The sequence below is a fragment of the Lactuca serriola genome, chromosome 7, assembly GCF_051521515.1.
Source record: "Lactuca serriola cultivar US96UC23 chromosome 7, Lser_US96UC23_V15, whole genome shotgun sequence".
NCBI lineage: Eukaryota > Viridiplantae > Streptophyta > Magnoliopsida > Asterales > Asteraceae > Lactuca > Lactuca serriola.
The window spans coordinates 135,681,307-135,692,537 of NC_136414.1; positions in this window are offsets into that span (position 1 = coordinate 135,681,307).

The following is an 11,231-nucleotide window of genomic DNA, read 5'->3' on the forward strand; positions in this document are numbered from 1 at the left end:
TGATTCATATGTAATTCACATATGATTCACATATGACCGACATTTTAATCACATGTAATTAATATATGATTCACATGTAAAAATGAATTACATGTGATTCACGTGTAAATCACAAGTAAATCACAAGTGAATCACATATGAATTACATGTGATTCACATGCAATTCACATATGATTAATTTGTGATTCACATGTAAAATACAAGTGAATTAGCTATGAATTACATGTGACTCACAAGTTAATCACATATGAATTATATGTGATTCACATGCAATTCACATATGATTAATTTGTGATTAACATGTAAAATACAAGTGAATTAGCTATGAATTACATGTGACTCACAAGTTAATCACATATGAATTATATGTGATTCACATGTAATTCACATATTAATCACATGTAAATCACAAGTGAATCACATATGAATTACCTCTATATGCACACATGCATTTTGTGTAAGTGTTCTTCGTAAATTATTTTTTAAAATTTTCTTGTGAATTTCACATTTAAATCTTAAAAGATACAATCACATGTGAATATCATATTATAAAATCACATGTGAATCTTACATGATATATACATGTGCGTGTTCTTGCACTAATCATTTTTTTTTTTAATTTTCTTGTAGATTTTGAAGAATTTTAGGAAAATATTGAAGAGGTGAAAAATGATAAATTGAAGAAAATATAGAAATCTTGATATGAAGAAATGATAACACCGTGAATCTTTATAGGGTTTTTATATTTTATTTTTATCGAATAAAATACTTGTATTATGTTTATAGATTAATTAATAAAAATAAGATTTTTTATAGTTTACTTACGAATATTATAGTATAAGAAATATGTATATATGCATTTGAAAAAATATGCATATATGCACCTAAACGTTGATTTTTTGTTAAAAAAATGCAGTTTTGAAAAAAAATGCACTTTTCTATAAAAATCGCAGTTTTTTTGAAAAAAAATGTCAGTTTTTTTAAAAAAATATATAGTTTTTTTCTAGAAAAAATGCAATTTTTTTGAAAAAAAAAATGCAGTTTTTAAAAAAACAAATTTCATTTTTTTAAAAAAATTCATATTTTTTGAAAAAAATTAAAAAAATATCCAGTTTTTAAAAAAATTCAAAATTTTTTTTTAAAATTAAATCCAAAATTTTGAGTTATTTTGTTAATTATTGGACATTTATATTAATATATTAAATAATACAAAAAAAATTAAACATTAAATGAGATTGATAAGATGACGTTCATGTCTTTAACAAATTACTTTTGATCAAACGCTTCACTTTTAGTTCTCGGGTTGTCGGGAAACTTTGAATTCTCAACCGATCTCAACTATATATATATATATATATATATATATATATATATATATATATATATATATATATATATATATATATATATATATATATATATATATAATTGTAATACATTTGCTTTAATTAAAGCATATTTAGCCATTTATGAACAATCTTCGAAGCTTTCAAAAAAAAATAAAAATACAAGTGCTAAACACAATTCTTGAAACAAAACAAAATTTAATAACATTGACTCTCTAAATACACCTTTTTTTATCTAGAAACTAAAATTCTTTTTTATCATAAAACATTACCCATTCAATCTAAAAAACATTCTTATATAGATCTGAAACTCACTAAACCACACATTCACATTCGTTGAACATTCTTTAATAATTATTATCGATGGAAACTGTGTATCTAAAGCCATCTTGATTTAAGGTTGCAGAAAAAGACATCAGATGTCCCACACTTACTCACATAATCAAACTTATGACTTGTACAAAATAGAAATCACAGAAATCAAACAACATACACATGAACCAAAAAGTTCTTATATTACACTCCACAAACAATCTAACAACATAACTAGCTAGATCTACAAAAAAAAATAGAGATCTACAATACACAAACACTGATATGAAATATCTACAAAATAAACACAAACATATATTCAATGGTCGTTGTCGAGACCAACAAAATTAATAACTTTAAATCTTACACACTAAAATAGTGTATAGTGGTAAATGGATCAAATTCAAGGAGACTGGTTCAATTTTATAACTCTATGAAAAATCTATTTGTAAAAATACTTGTAAAATGACAATAAATTAAAAATAGGGGGTTTCGTATTTTGAAATACTTGAAATAAACTAGAATTAAACTAAGATCTAAATAGAAAATTTAAAAAAAAATAAGAGTTTGATGTAAAATCAATAAGAGAAAGATGGTTGACTTGAGGTTTCCTCACTTTGACTTTTTGATGAACTTATCATTAGAATCCAATGGTGCAATACTTGTTTTAAATCCTTAATTTGGCTATAGTAATCCAAGAAGCTTGAGATTACCTAGCCTTTTCTTAGTTGTTGAAATGGTTAGACAAGCTCATAACAATTTCCTTAGTCAAAGTCATAATTTCCATTAACCAAGTAATTAGTGAAAGTCAACTAGCATTAAAAATTAAAAAGTCACCAAATCCAAAAGGAGTTAAAAGCTTCCACTACCATGTTGGATAAAATGCTTTTATGATTGTGTGAAGTAAAACTAACACAAAAATCACTTGTTGCTTGCTAATTTGAAGATCCTTTACTTAATTAAGAAATTAGCCAACTAATCACCACAAACACATTTAAACTCATGAATAAAAACATACAAGTAATGATAAGATGTTAAAACACAAAACATTTTCGGCTTCTTCAACAGTTGGGCTTGTACAGCTAGTCCATTGGCCCAATTTGATTCCAATCAGCTTCTAGGCTATTTTTCTTCAAGTTTTCTTCAATCTGAGCCCAATTTGTCTTCTCCAAATCACTCATAGCTTCCGCAAACGCCCGATCATCGATTTCCGTACACTCGAAAATTCTCCCGCACCTTGCAAATTTAAAGTTCAATTCTTCCAAGCCTTCAAGCAATTGAAAAACCTACTACATGAATCACCTCCATAGCCATCAAGCCCAAAATCCTCGTTGTCCTCCAAGTCCAATCGACTCCCAAAGATTCCGCTACACTAGTCTCCAAAAAATCTGCAATTATGCTCAGGAAACTAGAAAGTATCCAAAATGGTCATAAAATAACAAAAAGGAATATATATGCATGAAAATTAACTAAAATGCGAATGAAATGTGCTAAAATAAACTATAAAAAGAAGTAAATAAAATGAAACTATCAAATCATCCCAAGCTTACACCTTACTTGTCCTCAAGTAAGACAAGACTAAAATGAACTGGGGATGAACTATCCTAAGAAAAATAAAAAGAATGGATAGAACTGAGGAGCCTGATCACCGTTAGTCAACATGGTTAGAATTGATTTTGCTATTATCTCACGAGTTTTTCATCCGATGGCAATGAGACCATAAACCACAGGCAGGACAACTCCTCTAGGTGAGTAAGGAGGGATGGTCAGGCACAACCCCAATGGAACATGCATAAAATGAAGAACATTTGTAGTAGGGAGAAAGCAAATGGACGGGCTCATATGGAGCTCTTCTTTTTAAGTGTACACTCTTATCACGAAAATTGTGTGATCTCACGTTTTTCGGCCACTCTCAAGTGTGATTGGGTTTCATCGCTCGGGCACCGTTGTAGGAATCAGTTCACTTAGTGTTGGCCTAAACCTCTTGTAGTATCCGACTCGATAGTCTCTCTAACATCACCAATTTGTGAAAAGAAACAACTCGATCTATATACAATAAAACAACCCTATATAAATGAATATCAAACGCCAGGTGACCAAAATATAGGAAAATTTGTTCAATAATTGAACCGGTCACCTATCTAAGATTATTGCGGTTTGATTTTTTTTTCAACTAACTTGAATGTAATGCCCTAACATATTGAAATTTTGCTTTTATCAAGAAAACTTTTATGACTCAAAATTTTGGTTCCTAAAAATATGTAAGTGGAACCGAGGGGGTAATAATATAATCTGAATGGTCTAAGTGTGAAAATGACCATGTGTCGAGCATAAAGATGTAAGCTCCTTTTCAAACTCAATGAAAATGTCCAAATGCAGACTAAAAGACTCTCTAATATCCTAAAAACCCGCAAAAAGAATATGGTGATGTAAAGATACTGGATATGAATTCTAATTAGGGACAAGCACTAGTGCTTCATCCTAATGGTTCAAACATGATCAAGTGTGATCCTCTCGGCGGCATGGACCGCAAGGCTAAGAACATCCATTGCTATATTATATCCTACAGTTGTTAGTATTGCATGCGTAATTCTTCATGAAACTACTTGGCCATGATCACTTACCCCTTTAAGCTTCCAACATCTGATCCCAAGTATGAAGTCCCAAACCACAGCTAGTGGTCCCGGTTCGATGGGTAAGATAGCAATAAGATCCTGGACCAATAATGATACAATAACTGTGAACCTGTTCCATGACATCCAAGGGGGTGAGAATAAACAGATAACAAAAATGCATGAATGTTAATGTCCTAAGCTAAATGTTATGCAAAAATAAAAAGTGGAAAAGAAGAAAATAAAATCTTTTTGGAATTTTATAGAATAAATAATAAAAAAAATTGAATGCAAGTTAGCTTAAAACTAAAATGTTATGCAATATAACTAAAAAAGCATGAAAAAGTGAAAAAGAAAAGGGAAATGCCCCACCCCAAGCTTAAGAACAAGCATTGTCCTCAATGCTTAAGGAAAGGGCGGAAATGACCTAAATAGAAGGGTCGGAAGGCGGAAAGTGCCTATGGCGGTAGTGGTAATCCTACATATCTTGGACTTGGCGGGAAGTGGGTGGGAAGGACTGCTCTAGTCGATCAACACGGGTCACCACATCCTGGATAGCTCGGATGTTCTCCTGCATTTAAGTATCGATGCGTCGAATGCTGGAGAACATTATGGCGAACTGGTCGAAGAAAGCAGGGGGAAATATGATGGGATCTTGTGTCCCCCCTGTTGTTGCTATGGCTGATATTGAGTCTAGGCAAAATGTTATGGAGGATAAAACTGGCCATGTTCATAATCCACAGGAGGAGGGTATTCGGATGGAATGACCCATTGTTCGGGGTCGGTTGGTTCGAAAGACCCTATATACTCGTGAGGAAGAATGAGGTATGGCTGATTATCAAGGTTCCATATGTAACCACCAACTGATTCGCGGATGATTTGCATCCGCCGGAGTGCATTAATGTCAAGGCGAGAGGGCCCTGTCGCCTTTTCAAATGGAAGGGTGGAGAGATGAAGTTGAAGTGGGGGTCTAGATGCAATGAGTGTGATCAAGCCGCCAATGAAAATGTTCCTGGTGTCCATGGTGGTGAGATTGTAGAATTTCGTGAAGAAGAATGTTGCAAAATCCGAATTCGGTCCATTTTCACGAGTCATGCACCAAAAAATAATTCAGATTTGGAAATTTGACCCACTTCGGAGCAAGCAAAAATGGTGCATGTAAGAACTCGGTGGGCCAGGCGTAAACATGGATGAAAGATTGAGGAAGCCTTGGAGGAAGATGATGAATATTGTGGTTCGTGAGTGATTTGTTGCCAAAAATGGTGTTCGTTAAAGGTAGCGGGCCAAGAATCCTGTTGGGAGTAAGTGTGGTCCACCGGGGTACCCATTAGAGCATTGACCACCCGAAATGGCAATGATCTACTCTCGCCTAGCATTTGGACGATGATGGTGTTCGTATCGTCATCAATGTGGAATATGGAGAGGAATTCCAAGGCCGGCTCAACATAGGTGGCTGCACGGTTATGAAGGAACTAACCCCAACCAATGTTGTCAAAAAAGTTCTTGAACTCCCTCTAGCACTCCGAGTGTTTCAGAAGACTCTCTATTGAGAAACTTTGTTGATTTTACCTTGCACTTGTTGGAAACGAGAAAGTCATATGTTTTGCGGTCTTCACGATTCAACAAACGAAATGGGGGGTCATTAGATTTGTCTTTCAACCCACCCTTAGATTAACTAGGTTCGGTTTTGGCACGCTTAGACATTATGGCACGGGAAAAAAATTTGACAATAATAATTTGCAAATCGCACTAAAGACCACAAGGATGGCAACACAATTCCAATAACAAATGGGCATTCAAGATGTAAATAATCAAGTCAAAGGAACGAGTGTATCCAATTTGCTTATACCCAGGACGAATTGTGGAAGCGGAGTTAAAACCACCAAATAGATTCTCAAAGGCAGACCCCAAATTTATGATTTTGCTCCGTGTTTTACGCTTGAATTGCTAAAACGAGCTTCAAGGTGATTTTCCGGCGACTAGAGTGGCGGCAAATGGAACCCAACAAAAATTTTTAGCGAGGTTTTGGGTAAAGATTGGTATGGTTAGAAAGCCCTTGAGAAGAGAAACAAAAACCCCGTGCTCGGAATCTCCAATGGTGGCTGGAGTTGGCCAGAAAATGCAGAAGAAGGCGGCGGTAGGTGGTGGTGGTGCCCAGAATTCCGACCATAGATCGGACCGGATTTTGGGTGGGGTTTGTAGAGCTTGAAAAATGGGAGAGAATGGCGGTGGTTTTACGAGATTCCGACCAATAGAATTCTAGGAAATCGGATTTTTATGAGAAGTGGATTATGTGTTCTTGAGATTCTAGAGAGAAAATGGTCGGATTTGTTAGGGCTAGAATGAAGAAGAGGAGTACTGAAGTGTTTTAATCCTTGGTCAATAGAAGTCAAACTCGGTCAATGTTGGTCAACTCATTAAACTCCTAGTCAATAAAAGTCAAAACGAGTCAACAGTTCAAAAATATGGTTAATGTGTAACACACGGGCAACACGTGGGCCGCACACTAGCCGCATCTAGCTGCTCGATTTGCTCCTAAGATCTTCAAACTTTTTATGCGGGCAAGACTCGGGCCGTGGGCTAGTCGCGGGAACTGAATCTTGAAAAAAAAAACTCTGTTGGAATGCCACGCGAGTTGGTCACGGGCCGCATGTCGGCCGCGTCTAGAGGCCTCGGAAACTTCTTAACTTTTTGATCCTTCACGCGGGCACAGCTCGGGTCGCGGGATGGCCGCGCTTGCTGAACGAGCTGGAGCATGTTTCTTCATGCGGTCAAAGAATGGGTCGCGTTGTACTCGCATGAGCTCTTACGTGGGCCGCAGGTGGTTCAGGCTACAAGTCCACGTGGACTGCGGGTAATTCCTGTGGGTCAAAAAACGATTTTTTTTCAAAAACTTGACTTTTAGTTCAAAATGATCCCCGTAAGGTCCGATTTCAAAATTTTGACAAAAGTTTGGAATAAAACGGGGAACGAAGGGTGAAACCTTTCAAAATTGTATTTTTTCAAAATCCCAGAAAACGCTTTTTTTAAAAATTTTTTTATTGGATTTGGAAAAAGGATGAAAGCGTAGCTTTCCAAAAATGCGTTTCTTTAACGTCTTTGGCGAGACTTCCTCCAATCTTTTCCTCGACACGTCGGGACATCCAAATGGATGATTTCAAGAGCATTAGCATTGAAACCTTCATAGAATGGCTTCAAACGGTGCCCATTAACTTTAAAAATTTGTCCCGTCTTTTCGCTTTGAATTTTCACCGCCCCATGGTCAAAGTTCTTTATCACAAAAAAGGGCCCAATCCATCTTGACCTTAGCTTGCCTGGAAATAAATTCAATCGTGAATTGTAAAGTAAGAACCTATGCCCCAGTTCAAAATGCTTCAGGATGATGGACTTGTTGTTGGATTAGTGTCTAAGTCGGTAACTATATTTGGTATGTACTTGAACCGGTTGTGCATGGTCCTTTTGGGTTGCCTTCACCAGAACAATTGACAGGGTGATTTATGAAGAGAGAGGTTATTATGGTTTATTAATATATTATATGAATAATATATTAAAGGAGAAATCATATAGTTTAATTAATATTAGAGAATAATTAATTAAGAATTAATTCTGTGACTAAAAGACATTAATTAAATAACGTGAAACCAAGGAGGTATAGGCCCAAAACACACTAGGGCTTGGGTTTTAGACAAAGGGGCTTCACCAACAACTCAAATACTGAAGCTTTAAGACATTCTAGGCCATCATGAGTCTAGATATGGAGTAGCAACCCCAGATCTAACTCCAAATCCGAGATAGGTCTCAAAACAAGCTAAAGAACTCCTAAAACAACCACCAAGGATGAACCATAAAGGAAATAGCTTAAGATAAGGGCTCTTTACCTCAGAGATGTGCCCAAATCTGTTGTAGATCCCAGATTTATACAAGCCCCTTGATGCTATCTTCCAATTTCTCAAGCTCCTTCTAACAATTTCCTCTTCCAAGCCCCAATCTCCTCAACAATGAAGCCTCACACGAAATTAGGGTTTTCTGGAACTCTTTGGGGGAAATAAGAGGCTGGGAGAAGGACATTACGTCCTTTAAATAGGGTGCAAGCTCTAAGATTAGGGTTTTCTCATTCCAGCACCAACTCGTCGAGTCCAGCTTCCAACTCGGCGAATTGGTCACTTAATTCGTGATCCAAACCCGCTCTGACTCGGTGAGTAAGCGTACCTACTCGTCGAGTCCATTCCTTTATTTACACTTAGCACCCTTTACTTCTTGTTTTGAACTTGGGATGTTATAATTCTCCCCTACTTAAATTAGGCTTCGTCCTCGAAGCCTGCGGCAACACAAAATTCCAGATGATACTCCCACAATGCATCCACTGACCTTAACCGGCCCAGATCCCTTCAAACACTGCTATCGAATCCTTAAAATTCGTCTCTTCCCTTGCAGAGTCCTGATAATTGCTTCAAGCCGGCCACCGGCTTCCTTCTCTAATAACAACACTCATCGACTAAATGCCACCAGAAGACATTACCTTACTTCCGACTTATGCATCCATTCGCCACCTGCGAAAACTGGATACCATTCTAAACCACCGGGTCTTGACCCAGTATTAGCTCACTATCTTTTGCCCAACTCGCACTACCTTTTTCAATTTGCACCGATGGAAACTCATCCCGTTTCCTCCCTGAATCAAATCCCTTACCATTCTGACATGATGAAACCTTTCACAGCTTCCGAGCAACCTTCCCGAACACCCACCTATAAAGTTCATACACATCGTACCTGGCTCAAACAGCCTCGGGCTGGAAAACCAGGCATGCCTACGATGGTCCAGCCATCCCTAGGATGGAACACCACTAAATCTAGAGCTCATGACCATAAGCATACTCAGAACCAAGGACCCTGTCCTTGCGCTCCCCCCCCTCGAACACTTCGGTTCGATATAACAGAGAGTGCAACCCACTCACACTCTCTATCACGACCTCTAGGTACTTGACCTCTGACTGTAATATCCTTATACAGTCCTCAGCACCGGTCCAGACTACTCCCGTGTCTGTTAATCTGCTGTCTAATCTTCCTCTGTCCTAATCTCCAATCTGGAACCAGTAACCTCCTCCTTTTCCAAGGAGACTGAAAACATGTCTGCGCATCATTCAACATTGCCACCACCTCGACGACTAGCCAACCTGTAGGTGCTTCCATATACCTGATACAATTCCAGTGCTTACTACCAATAACTGAAGCACTTCGGTCATCCATTTACTCAACTTCCTCCCTTTCGGAGGACCTACACTCCTTCCGGAGCTACATACCTTTCCCTTCCAGGAAATCCACTCAACAAACCTTACCGCACCTATAAGTGCCACTAAACCAAACTCCACTCTACACTAACCATGTAGAGCAACTGCTGTTCTCGAACTCCCATATACTCCGAATCCGATCACATAACTAACTAGGCCCACACACGGCCTCCAACCAACTCCATCACCATGATCAATACTTGGGGCCAGACCATATCGATTGCAATTTCATGGCGACATAATCACTTATTCTCTTCATACCGATCCACTAACACATACAGAGATTCTTCAGCATGACTGGACCGCCTTTCCAGGCCTTCAGCCTATCTGGACCACTCTCAGAATCTTTAGCATGTCTGGACCGCCCTCTTGGGCCTTCATCCTGTCTGGATCGTTCCCGAGCCTTCGGCCTGACTGGTACGCCCTCCGGCCTTCAGTCTATCCGGGATGCTCAAAACTGCCGTACATCGACCTGAACCATTCTTCCCGGGAATCTCTCCCATGTAGTCTGTCCTAGCCCTCTTGGGGTTACGAACTCCAGTTCCGTTCCCGGAATCCTTTCCCTGGCCTAACCCAGGCCTCACATCGACCACTACCTTTTCTGAAACCATGGTATGTTCCCTGCCCCACTTGACTATCACTTGCTCCAATCATGCCACACTCTCGGCTAGCAACATTAATAAATCCATACAGCTAACCAACCCTAGATGCTTGCTGTTTCTCCGGAGAATTTTCCAATTCTCCCCACTTAGTGTACCCGCTACTAACTTCCGCTGACAAACCGTCATGACACGACCGACCTTACTTGATAAAGTTTCCCCCTCTTCTCCCGGAACAAAACCCTCCGGAGTGAGCAAACTCCACAGGTCACTCTCCCGACATCGCACATGCCAAACTCCAAGGAAGTTTGAATCTCAAGTGAACACCTCTCGCAACGCAGTTTCTATTCCAAGCAACGAGATCATATACCTTATCTTTCGACCAAAAATCCTCCTGAACGGTAACCAACTACAACCCCTAACTACTAATATCCCAATCATACTATGAAGCATACGAAAAGAAGCGAACAGATTTACAATACCACATAATCAGCAAATAACAAGATATCAGAATAGAAACATACACGCAGCTGCATCTAGCCCTGACCTGACCTCCTCTGTTGTAAGCTGGAAAGCATACCCTGAGCCCTCGGAGGCTCCGCTCCACCCTGACCTCCACCTATAATCCTCAAAGGGGCCGGTTCTGGAGCCTACACCAGTCTAGCAACAAGCTGTGGACAGTTAACCCTTAAGTGTCCAACCTGATGACAATGATAACAAATCCTCATATCCTGAGCTGGGACCGACTGACGGAAATCTCTTGCATAATGCCCCTCTTTCCCACACTTGAGACACACACCACCGGACCTACAAACTTTGTCATGATCCTTCTCACACTTCTCACAAGTGCGGCTGCTCTGACCTCTGCTCCTAGAGTCAACAGTTTTGGATCGTTTCGGCGCCGGCTGCGACTGCACCGGGGCCTGCCTCTGCTCTCGCAACGGTAACTCCATCTCTAACTCCCGCCGTCTGGCGGCCTCCTGTAACTCTAACAAGGTATCACATATCTGCGTAGACACAAACTGTCTGATGTCCCTCTTAAGCATACTCAGATATCGGGACATCTGAGCCTGC